Below are 13,112 nucleotides of genomic sequence, written 5' to 3'. Positions count from 1 at the left end.
CACCCCATTTTTGCACACGCGCCTTCGGCTCAATGTCGGCTCTTTGACGTACCTAACAAGATTTTTTGGCTCTTTGTCTCTGCCTGGTTGGCCACCCCTGGTCTACAGGCACTCTGACTTCTGGGGGGTTTTGTGTATAATATATCTACCCCTGTGTATCACAGGTGAGTTTCTGCTGCCATAAAAATAGCTTATTTTCCAGGCAGCTTTTATATTGTTAAAGACTGGTTAATTTTTGACCATACCCCTGTCTCACATAATGTAATTATGATACTGCCAAGAGGGTAAAATTAGTATCAGCCTAAATAATGCTATGCAGTGCAACGTTTATACAAACTGTAAAACAAAGCATCTCTCATTCTCAGACAGAGGGATCCTACGCAGAGAGACAGAACTAGAATTGCAAATACAGTATTTTGTGAACATTTAGTCATTTGTAATACCCCTTTTCAACGGGGGCGCGCATTTACCCGTGTTTTTTGCTAGTGGAAACGGCTCCCTCTGCAAAAACCCGGGAATCCTACCCGGGTAGCTTACCGGGTTGAACTCGTGTGCAGTGTAAACGGAAGCCGCGTCGATGCGACACGGCTCCCGTTCACAGTGTACGGAAGGGTGGCGCTGAGAGATCATGTTGGTTGGTGAGTGCAGTGGGAAAGGGGGCTCTGATGCAGGTCGCAGCCGAGTAGCACCCGTGTCAGGCTCCCGGCTGCGACCCGCATCACTAGTGGAAAAGGGGTTTTATTGACTGTCTTTGCTCTAGTGGCCAGCAGCCGAGTAGCACCCGTGGCCAGCAGCCAAGTAGCACCCGTGTCAGGCTCCCGGCTGCGACCCGCATCACTAGTGGAAAAGGGGTTTTATTGACTGTCTTTGCTCTAGTGGCCAGCGTCATCACTGGGAAAATGGCACTGGCCGGAAAGGAGGGAGACGCTTCCTGATAAAGTAAGGTAGGAAGCGGGTGACCACCCCCCCTGCGCACCCCCAGGTTAAAATTGTGCGGGGTCGCTAAATATTATTATATAAATATTATAATAGTAAAGGGAATCGTCACACTCCCTTTTTAAGCCAAACCTCACCCTTTACCCTGGCCCGGCGTGGCTCTATATGGCCCTGCCTACAGCTACAGGACTAATGGCACCACGCTCATTATACTTTAAAGAAGATTATACCTAGCGCTCGCTTATATGGTTAAAGGTTAATTATTATTATTACCAGTTATTTATATTGCGCACACATATTCCGCAGCGCTTTACAGAGAATATTTTGCCCATTCACATCAGTCCCTGCCCCAATGGAGCTTACAATCTATATTCCCTATGCAGAAGAAAAAGTATGACTCTTGTTTGGGCGCACTCTTGTTTTAACTATCTAACAATAGATAAGTAAGTTCATATAGGAGTAATAACAGTGTAGTAATTGTTTCTACTCTTTCAAGCGCATGAAGGTTGGACACGACTGGTTGGAGATAGGATAGGTGTTGAATGATCAACAGGAGACAACAGTCTCATAATTAAATGTTCAGATCTTAATATTCCTGGATAATTGCATGTCGGAAGTTGGCTATAGACTGAGCCACTTCCCTCTGCCCAAGATCTGTACAAACTGTGTTTGTATTAATGCAGCCCTGATTGAGGTACGATCGTGAAGTGGGAAACCCATATGCTAGGTCCCACTTCTGAACGATAGTCTGGGTGAAGAAGAAAGAGATATTGTGGTGTAAGTGGTGATACTGCTGTTGGTATCTTATCCACAGGAAGGAGAGTTTCCTACTTCACTGGGTATTAATTGACTCATTGGACCTGGTTCCAGCAGTAGTCATACACCCAGACAACCCCCTAGGGACCCTTCTCCTCCTTTGCCTCCTTTTTCTCCCTCATCTCTCCCACTGTCCTTTCTTCCGTGAACTCTCATCCACGATTCAGAAGAGCGTGTCCCCACAGGAGACACGCTTCTTCGGTCTAACGTGGACAGCAGATTCACACATTTTCCTCAACTTTTTCTGGTATCTCCTCTTTTTCAATCTTTCTGTCCCAGCACGCATTTCCCACCAATATCCTTCCTAGGTGGATTTTATCCTCCCATTTCGGTGCACTCTCATTGGCACTGCAGGTCTGAACTTTCCTACGACCATACCCCTGTGTTCACGCCCAATCTCGTCCGATCTTGGAAGCTAAACGCAGGTGGGCTGAGTCAGTACCTAGATGGGCGACCACTAGGGAATACCCAGTGAAGTAGGAAACTCTCCTTCCTGTGGATAAGATACCAACAGCAGTATCACCACTTACACCACAATATCTCTTTCTTCTTCACCCAGACTATCGTTCAGAAGTGGGACCTAGCATATGGGTTTCCCACTTCACGATCGTACCTCAATCAGGGCTGCATTAATACAAACACAGTTTGTACAGATCTTGGGCAGAGGGAAGTGGCTCAGTCTATAGCCAACTTCCGACATGCAATTATCCAGGAATATTAAGATCTGAACATTTAATTATGAGACCGTTGTCTCCTGTTGATCATTCAACACCTATCCTATCTCCAACCAGTCGTGTCCAACCTTCATGCGCTTGAAAGAGTAGAAACAATTACTACACTGTTATTACTCCTATATGAACTTACTTATCTATTGTTAGATAGTTAAAACAAGAGTGCGCCCAAACAAGAGTCATACTTTTTCTTCTGCATATGTACATTCCTCTCTTTGACTCTGGGCGCACCGCCACACGGACTGATATCATTGCTACTAGTTAGCATCATTGTCCACTATGTGGTTTATATATTGACATTGATACTTATTTCCAAACCTAAGTCGGTGCAGGATCAAAAACCTTTTTCGTTTTTGTGCTAGCAATCTATATTCCCTACCACATGTACACACAGACACATTCACGCTAGGGTTAATTTTGTTGGGAGCCAATTAACCTACCAGTATATTTTTGGATTGTGGGAGGAAACCGGAGTACCCGGAGGAAACCCACGTAAGTACAGGGAGAATATACAAACTCTGCACAGTTAGGGCCATGGTGGGAATTGAACCCATGACCTCAGTGCTGTGAGGCAGTAATGCTAACCATTACACCATCCGTACTGCCCCAATGGCAGCAGTTAGCAGATGAAGTTACCCCTGTGTACTTCACGTAGATTATAACAATAGAAATTTAAACTGCAATTGTGTCTGTAGTGGGGCATGCATGGATAAATAATAATAATAATAATAATGCACTATATTTTAATTTATGTGAAAAATATTATAATATTAATATTTTTATTTGGCTGTTTTAGACTTACCGGGCTGCATATCATCATATGTAAAGCACAGAAATAACACTGATACTGATCTTCATCTCATGGAGAACAGTCAGATGTTAAATGTGACAGACGTTACACCGTACACGTGGTTTTAGTCTGATTATTGCTATGAAGTACTATCCAGCATTGTAATGTTTGACACAAGTCACAATGTCCAAATCGTTGCCCATACATGTCTATGTTTTTGTAAAGCTGAATCTGTTAGAAATGGAACCATCCAAAGCATGGTCATTTCTAGACATTATGGCTTCCAATACGAAGTAAAAATGGACCCCCCCCCTTGGTATTTAAATTTTAAAAAAGGATCATACTGAGAAGCATTTGCAAAGCATTTGGTAAAAAGGGACCGTGGCCTCACTGCAAGGGAAGTAGCCTTGCAGGAAAAGGCTACCTTACACCGCAGTTTTGCACTCTACTCCCCCAAACGTTTGCCACCACAGGAAAAAAAACACACATGGGCCCACACAGAAAAAACACCACACTGATATAGATAGAAAAAAAGCAAACACACTGGCCCCCACAATTACGTTGGCCCCCACAGGAAAAAAACACATTGGACCTCACAGTAGACCAAGAAATAGAGCACTATACACATGACCCTCAGCATTACATATGGTACACATACACACACCCACCCCCCTAGTATGTCATGCCCCGACTTCCCTTTGCTATTACCAGTCATGTAGGCCAATACATTGACACAGCAGGCTCATGTCCCCTTTCAAAAAAAAAAACATGAAGGCTGCACAGATCATCCTCCCCCCTTCCTTCCAGTGCCTCATCCCCTTTCGCTTTCTTTCAACATGAAGAAGAGACTGGCCACCCCACAGTGACAGATGACAGAATTATATAATACACCTCATCTGGCAGCTGCTTCCATATGATCCCACAGTGTCATCTGACATGGCTGGGACTGACTAAGGCACTCGGCTGGCCAATCAGGTAGTGGCCAACTGCTGGCTGGCTCAGTCACTGCAAAGGCAGCTGACTGCAGAAAAGTGGAGTAGGACTCGGAGCCAGGAGGGGATGGTCGACCATGCGTGGACGGGCCCGGTCTGTGACTGAAGTAACAGTGCTGTCGTGGCTGCCTGCCTGCTTCCCCAAAACACAGGCTTCACTCTCCAGTCCCCACTTCACTCCTCAAAGATGGCACCTGCTTATTGGCAGTAGGGTTACCACCTCATCTCTTTAATTCTGGACACATATTAATTACACAGGTTCTGTGGCTGATTAAAACCAGGTGAAATGGAGTCTTGAAGTCAGCCAACCACAGAACCTGTGTAATAAATATGTTTCCAGAATTAAATACAATTATGACATCACAAAACAGCTGCGTCATTCTGGGTAACTGGGAAGCGTCTCTGTATGCGGAGGCACAACTTACATAGGGGGACATGTACTAAGCAGTGATAAAAGCAAGAAGTAAGCAAGTGGAGAAGTTGCCCATGGCAACCAATCAGCTGCTCTGTATACTTTGATAGTATGCAAATTATAAATGTTACGCCAGTGCTGATTGGTTGCCATAGGTAACTTCTCCACTGGCTCACTTCTCCACTTTTATCACTGCTTTGTACATCTCCCCCTTAGTAAGATCTGTTTGCCAGCAGGGGTCAGGGTCTGAGGCGCCCCATACAACTGAACAGCTTGCTTTCCCCTAGAATCAGCCCTGATCAGGTAGAGCAGCTCAGCTAATCAGTGTATGGCTAGTTTAAGCAGATGCCAAATTAGATAGGTAGGCATTTTAATGTTATGTACTACTGTTCTCTAAACTGTGCCCACTCCTTTGACATCTACTCTGTAGATCGACCATTGTGATCAGTGCCATAACTAGGGATGTGCTAACAGTGCTATCACACAGGGCCCTGGGGGCGGCACTGATGCTGCCCCAATGCACCTGATTGTGACTTGCAGGATGCCTAGATCAGCACTCTGCAGTCAGTATGCAGAGCCACCCTGGACACTCCGAGAAAGTCCCCTGCACCATGGAGAAGTCTTAGGACACAAGGTTAATTGTTCTACTTCCCAGAGCCAGGGACCCTGTGACCATAGGCATGACATCATGAGTTTAGGGGCATGGCTGGTACAGTGTGCACTGCTGTCTTCTTATAGTGTATACTGCAACCATTATGAAAGTTAGTGACAATGATCCATGGTCAATTGGAAATTGGCCATTTAAATGCTTTGATAACTGGGTTGTTGGACTACCCTAATTAATGTGTGGCTACATACTCTGTTTCTGTGAAATGCTTACTGGTCAGAAAGATTTAACTTGCTTAACTCTGTGGGCAGTGCAATGAGTGGCAACAGATCCTAGATTGTGGCCAAGAATGCGTGGGAGATAATATGCAATAATGCACCTTTGCAATATTGAGCCTGTCTTTGCTGGCTGCAGGCTGCATGGAAGGCTTCAGCACGGGATCATCAGGAGGCCCAATATACAGGTACTCCCATACTTGGCAGCACTGAGTATATTATAGAACCTGGCAACCTTAAAGATGCAACACTATCGGTTTCCAACAAATGGAGTTAGTATATCCTTACTTGGACCTTACTTGCAAGCTAATAGAGGGCATTCAAATTTGGCATGCCCTTCTGGATGAAGCGGATGTCCCTGTTTTGTTTTTAAAGCTATGGGATCCCAAATGCTACATACCCAAAGACTCTTTCTACTTTCTTACACTTATTTATGTACTTCTCCAGTGCATGAAAGCTTTAGAAATGTTCATTAACTATCATTTGCCAAACAAAGATTATAAACTATAACCAGTAAAAGGGCACAGAAGGAGTCTTAAAAAGCCAGGAGAACCAATAAGAGACTCTGGAAGTTCAGCTCCCGAATTACATTATCAAGAACAAATCAGAGGTACCTGTCCTGTTCCCTGAAGAAAAAAAGAAGCTCTAGCCTAGCAGTAGGAACAGAACTGTGAGAGAACAGCAACAGGGCTAGCTGAATGTCATCAGCACCCACTACCTGACAAGAGAATTGTGGCGCTCAGAGAGTGCTATATCATATAGAGATAGGAGAGGTACAAGACAGCTGGGCCATTTCTGAACTGAAATCTGGGGTCTGTGTGGACCTTTTTTCTTTCTCAACTGGCCACACTGGCCCAATTGCTAAGTTTTTTGGTTTGCCAACAAACCTGATTAACCCTCCAAGTATTGTGCAATCTCTGCTTCTGTGTCTGATTCAGGAATTCTAAACACACAGCAGGGGGTTTATTTACTAATATTCGTGTTTGAGTCGATTTGTGTTGAGTTTAAACTCAAATTTTATTGGACGCATTTTCCTGCAACTTTTTGAATCCATCTACGCTAATTTACTAAGCTATCGAGGTTGTTGTTTTCGTATTTTCCGATGTCGATGTTTTTCGTGTTTTTTTTGTATTTACGGCCGCAAATCACTGTTTCGTTCGTGTTTTTTAGTTATTTACTTGGATTGTGACTATGTTAAATGCGGCAGGGTTTTTAAGCAACTACGGCCGCATTTGCACTTTTACTTTAGTTTTTCACCTTTGTTCATGATTGGTTGTGTTTCAGATGTAGGAGTGTCTGTGTGCAACCATATAAATACGCTTCAAACCATCCGCACCTCATGGGTTTAGTTATTGGTGAGGAGAGAGGTTGTGCTGTGGAGGTTGGTGAGTAGTGTTTTTTTGGAGGAGTATTTTTTGCAAGTTCTGAGTGTTGTATTGTGTTTGAAAGTAGTCTTGTCATTCTTGTAGTCTTGCTTCTTTTTGGTTTGTATTCATTTTTGTCCTTGTGTTATTTTTTTGGAGTCTCTTGTCAGTGTGTGTGTGTGTGTGTGTGTGTGTGTGTGTGTGTGTGTGTTGTGTGTTGTGTAGTAGTAGTGGAGGAATGTGTTGTTTGTCTATTTCTTTTTCAGTGTTAATTGTTGTTAGTCCAAATTATGTCTGACTACGAGGTGGGTGAGGTGAGGGAGGTGGAGGAGGTGAGTGAGGTGGGGGAGGTGAGTGAGGTGGAGGGTGTATGTGAGGGGGAGGAGGTGGGTGAGGTGGAGGAGGTGAGTGAGAGGGAGGAGGTTAGTGAGGTGGAGGAGATGGGTGAGGTTGCTGCTGCAGCCTCGAGTGACAGTGACAGTCATGCAGCTCCGCAGCCACGCACCACTACTAAGACTGGCCGCAATGTCAAATTTAGTTATGCTGAGATTGTGGCATTAGTGCGTGAGCTGATGAAATATCAGCGGTACCTATTTGGCCCAGAGGCCGCTAAGGTGACATCACGGAAGAAGACGATGTTGTGGGCAAAAGTTGTTGCTGCTGTTAATAGTGAGGGGGTGGTCAAGCGGACGGAGGACACGTGCCGCAAATGGTACCATGACATCAAGCGCCGTGTGAAGTCCAAAATGGCCAAGGAGGTGAAGTCTGCTCGGCAGACCAGTGGGGGTCAGCCCTTCATTGCCAGATATCTGGACTACGAGGAGCCCATGTGGAGCTTAATACCTCCAGAAGTTGTGTCAGCAACACGTGTCCGTGATTCGGATCGCCCCAGGCAGGATTGTGAGCATGTATTTTGTTATAACATACTTTGCTTTTTATTGGGTTAACTTGGTTTTGGTTTATGTGTGTCATGTTGGCTAGTGCATTACTTGCATCTTGGAGTAGACGGCAGTAAAAACTTTGACCTTGTTAATGTTTAATACTAAACCCAATGTAGCACATAACAGTACTGCATGTGAAATGTGTAGTAAAATGTATTGTTGTATTTGGAGTGTTGAGAAATGTGGGTATGGACGGGGCAGAGATAGTCTCAGGGACACCCCGAATCCGTAGGTTATTCCTACGCGACCTGTTCTCCAAATCCTCTTGTTTCTCCTTAAGGTCGTCAATTTCAGATCTGAGGAGGGAGAGCTCCCTTTCCACCGAGCCTTGGTATCGGCATATGTCGTCCGTTTTGGACTCTAAAGCGTCAGTTCTCGTACCGAGGGATGTCAGTTTAGATTTAAAGTCATCCACTGCCCGGTTGAGCTCTTGTTGAATGGTCAGTTTAATGCCGTCTACAAGAGTAGTGAGGACAGAGTGTATGGACGGGTCTATGTCCAGCTCCGGTGTGGAATCGGGGGGAGATGACCCTGCACGATATGTATTCTGCAGCGGTGCTTTCGATTTTGGCGTAAATATAGAAGGAGTAGTCGCAGCCGACGCTTTCCTGTTCTTGTTAGACATATTAATAGCCGGTATTAGATAGCTTGGAAACACACAATATTCATGGATCCACAGAGCGAATTAAAAAAACTGGGTGTGGGGGCCACACAGGGGCAGCATCAGTCCATCACTTGTGAGGCCAGAGTGTGGGGCAGTTTCTTGCGATATAATAATGCTCTTAAGCCGTAGGGGTTATGTATCCCAGTGCGGGGGTGGTGGGAATACGGAGAGGGATGAGAGGTGGGTTTGAAAATCCTAGCCTGTGGCCAGGTTTACAGGGAAGAAGATGCACCCCTGAGTGTCAGGGTGTATCCAGTCAGGGTAATGTGCCCGCACAGCGGCAATTATAAGTGCAGGGGGCCTGGGTAAGATCCGGGGAATCTCAGAGCAATCAGGGCAGAGCCAGAGACCAACCCATATATGATCCCCTTTGCAGCGGTCGGGCTAATGTACCTGCAGCTTCACAGGCTGTCAAAGGGCTGCTGGAATAATAAAGATGCCCACCTCAGCTGGGCTGTAGCTACCACAGGAGCGTAGGCAGTGCTTACCCCACCAGGTGACCTCGGCTGCGGGCTTCACTGAAAACTCCCTCTCCCCAGCCGGCAGCAGGCTCCTGCAGAGGGTGGTCATGGTGGATGCCTTCCACACAGATCCAGGGGCCGTGCAGCGCTGGTGCTGCGGCTCCGACTTCCGGCGGGAGATGCAGGCGCCGCTCGTCAGGGCGGGAGTGTGCTCCTCCGAGCCTCCACTGCTCCATCCAGTGATGGCAAGGTGCGAGGCTCCCCAGGTACTTCAGACGGGGCACCGCACCGCTGGAATCACCGGCGTCCAGCGCAAGCGAGGGTCTCCGCGGCAACTTCTGGTCCGGCTCCTAGGAAATTGAGGTCCCGGCTTCTATCCCGGCGCAGGCCGCAACCCGCACGGGCACCTAGAGTGTCCGCCGGCTCCGCAGCGGGCACCGGGCAGTTGCTGCCAAGCAAGGGGAACACAGGGGTGGTCTCCGAAGTCGTGTGGGGTGGCTAAAAGAGGGCAAAAACCCGGCTTGTTGTAGGAGCTGTGAAGCCACACATCCGTCCTGTTGCACGGCTAGCCGCACACCCCTGTATTTGGAGTGTTAATTTGTTGTATTGGTGCAGACTTTAATTAACAAACATCAAACTTGTCCGTCATCACATTTCAACCAAAATTCAGTGTACTGTGTACTTAGTGGCAGTTTGCATAGTACATGGTATCAGACACAGTGGGCGGGATTCAAATCTTGCAGCTGCCCTCCCACCCCAATCGCACCCACCGGCAGTATACAAATGTTACTGCCGATGGGTGCGATATCAGCATTTCAGCTCGCCACCCCTGGGGTGGTGAGCTAAAATGCACGAAAAGTGACCAATTTGGACGCCCAAACGGGACTTTTCGCGATCGCGCCCATGACTTTAGTCGGGTTTAGCTGCTTTACGCTGCTAAACCCGTCTCTTATGGGCGCGATCAGCGCAATAACAGGGGGCCTTAGAATATCGCCCGCGATCTCCCGTGACTTTAGACGGGAGATCAGGGGTAATAAAAGATTTGAATAACACCCAGTGTTTCAGATGTGCTACGCTGGAAAACCCATAATTAAAAGAGAAACCAGTGCAAGCTAATTGAAGCAACATTTAATCTCTGGCCAAAAAACCCCCCAACATATTTTGGGCCGCTTGCCCACTGCATTTGATACCTACGCCAACACTGCTTTATCAGTGGCTTATGTGTTTGTGAGGTTAATAAATGTGTTTTATGTTTGCAAAAGTTTTGTTGTGATGTTGGACTAGTGTGTGTTTGTTGGGCCACATCACACAGGTTCACACAAATGTACTTTCAGACTATTTATACTTCATTGTGTAAGTAATATGTGTGTGTTTTCTAGTGTTGTTTTATACAGTTGGTATGTAGGGCCATGTTTGTGTTCTCTCCATTTAGTCATGCGTAGCACTTTCCTGAGTGCACATGCCTATTTGCCAATATTGTATGTATAATAGCTGTGGGTCTTTTGTTTGTTTTTTTGTTGGCTTTAGCTGTTCCAATTATTTTAAAATTACAAGCACACAAAATTAAAAGGTGTTTTTTTCAAAACTAATAATGTAACAAATGCTTAGCACATGCATTGTTCAGTTTAATATTTTTTTTAATTTGTTGTTGTTTTTCCGTAGTACAGTGTTGCCAAAGAAAAAAACTGGCCGACCTCCAGTCAGTCTTACGACATCGGATGATGATGATGCTGTGGCAGCAGGTAAAGTGCCCATTGTAGTGTATGTTTTGTTTGTTAAGGAATGCTACTACAATATTTGTGTTTTTACGAATAGGTCCTTCAACACAAGGCACTGCGACCAGAAGAGCACAAAAAGCGGCCACAGGTGGCACCCAAGAGACCAAGGTCGGATATCCAGTCCAAAACACAGGAAGTTCCACCACCACAAATATTATCAATAGTCTCTTCCATACCCCCACGGCAAATTTTGGACACTCCACCAAGACTCCAACCACACTCCCCTCATCTGGATGGTGAGTAGGAAACTAAAATGTAATAAGTGATTTGTCATCTGTAAATGAGGCACATTTTTACATTCGTAAACTGAAGACACAGCACAACCAACAATACGTACAGAAGAACATCAACCACAAAATGGCAACAAAGTGGAAGGTAGATTTCGACATCCATTAAATGTATGTGTGTCCACTTCAGCCATACAGTAGAAGATTGTCTGGAAGATGCTGCAACAGAAACAGATGGCCAAGTTTGCCAAAGAGTAAGGCTGTAAACATTGTTGTGTGTTGATGCTTTTACATACATTAGTTTCAACATGCAAAATCATATTGTTGTTTTTTTTTTGGCTCACACTAAAAAGATGAACTTTGTTAAACAACTGACACATTTCTCGTGGAGTACGTAGGATATAACAAACAAATAATGTTGTTGCTCTTACATTGATAGAACCAGCAAACCAACAATGAGAGAGGCATTTCCAGCCTTTAAAAGCAGTAGTGATGTTGTGGCAATTCAGATTATATACAATATGCATTCACATGTGTGGCGTGGCCTTTGTTTTACCAGCATTTGTAAAACAGATATGGCTAGCTAACCCAAAATGCTTTGTCCTTCCAGATTCAACTAACGACCCCAGCAGCCCTCCAACACAGCAGCAAGACAGTGAAATAGAGGAGACATTTGTCTTACAACTTCAGCCAATCACTGAAGCAAACACACCCCAGCACTTGTGACTACTCCTCCCCCGCAACACACACCACCACCACAACAGAGCCCAACACCAGTAGCCCAAGGCCCGGATCAAGTGTTTTGTGACAATTGGGCGACACAGCAGGCCACTAACCAGGACTGCCTGCATAGACAGACCCAAATTTTAGCAAGCCTGCCTAATCACCTCAGGAGAATAAGCCGCAATATAAGCCGACAAAACGAACCCACCACGAGAATAGCAAACACCATGGAAATCATGCGGGCAGACATGACACAAGTAATGGGCAACTTACAACGCCTGATGGATGAGCAGCACAGACAACAACAAAGCTATCTAAACATTTTGGAAACAAATCAAATGCTCATTGAAACAATATCACGCATCATGGAGAATCACACTGCAGCAACACGGGAACTCAATGCCACACTCACCAACATCAATGAAACACTCCGTTCCCAGCAGCAACACCAACAAATCACCAGTTCAGGAACAACAACTCCACTTGTCTTGCCAATGTCCTCACCACCAAGGCGCTCCACCAGAACACGCCCACACAACAGTGGTAAAGGCAAAGCAGCATCCAAGTAGCCGGCACACAAAAAATAACATACAGAAGTAGTGTTTTCTGTTTTGTATCCAATAACCAAAGAATTAATAACTGTATGATGGACACTATAGATTGTCCTGTTAGCAGCTTCAAACGTTACAAAACATCTTTAATTAACCGTAAACTAAGATTACAAGTGCAGTTGGTCTTCTGACCATTTTATGACTAAAAAGTATCCACAGCTCTATAATAATGGGACTGATGCTGAGCTGAACACAAGTCAACTGTAATTGCCCCCGACTTTTGTGCAAGGAACTAATGCAGAACTGTATGCATCTCTGCGAGAAGAGCAAACCGATCCTTATAATTGGTTTGATACTTATTATTATAATCAGTATGCGCTTATACCAGCCCTATCCACATGCAAAAGATCAGTCTATAAACAGGCGAAATTCCAGGATTCTCCAGGATTTGGGGGCAACCCTCCAAGAAGATTTTCCCCTCACGCAGATTCCGGCAACATACAGACCTGTCAGTCTTAGCGTGGAGAGCTGCGCTCCACCTCAGTTCAACGAACCAGTGTTCCTGGGAGCGTCAGGCCCCTCTCACCCACTGGCACTGCACGACTGCATTTAACAGCCTCTCTGTAGCTGCTGAGCACAGCTTGGCATAGGCGGCATCTGCATCCGCACCGCAGGGCGCCGGCATTTTTGGTAAAGTTATTTACACTGTCCCCCCCCCCGCTTCCCTAATTTACTTGATGTGTCTTATATACCACTCCTCATGAGCTGCTCAATTTAGCATCAGCGGTGCAAGTGGGCGGGTACGGGTGGGTATGGCGTACCCTTAAGAATTTAGCCATGGGTA

General features: G+C 45.6%; 1 pseudogene; it reads left to right on the top strand.

The window, feature by feature from the left end:
* The first annotated feature begins 2,116 nt into the window (after window positions 1-2,116).
* Window positions 2,117-2,235, top strand: LOC134963318 (5S ribosomal RNA; annotated as a pseudogene).
* The last annotated feature ends 10,877 nt before the right edge of the window (window positions 2,236-13,112 follow it).

The sequence above is a fragment of the Pseudophryne corroboree genome, chromosome 9 (assembly GCF_028390025.1).
Source record: "Pseudophryne corroboree isolate aPseCor3 chromosome 9, aPseCor3.hap2, whole genome shotgun sequence".
NCBI classification, from domain to species: domain Eukaryota; kingdom Metazoa; phylum Chordata; class Amphibia; order Anura; family Myobatrachidae; genus Pseudophryne; species Pseudophryne corroboree.
This window is presented reverse-complemented; position numbering and strand designations above follow the sequence as displayed.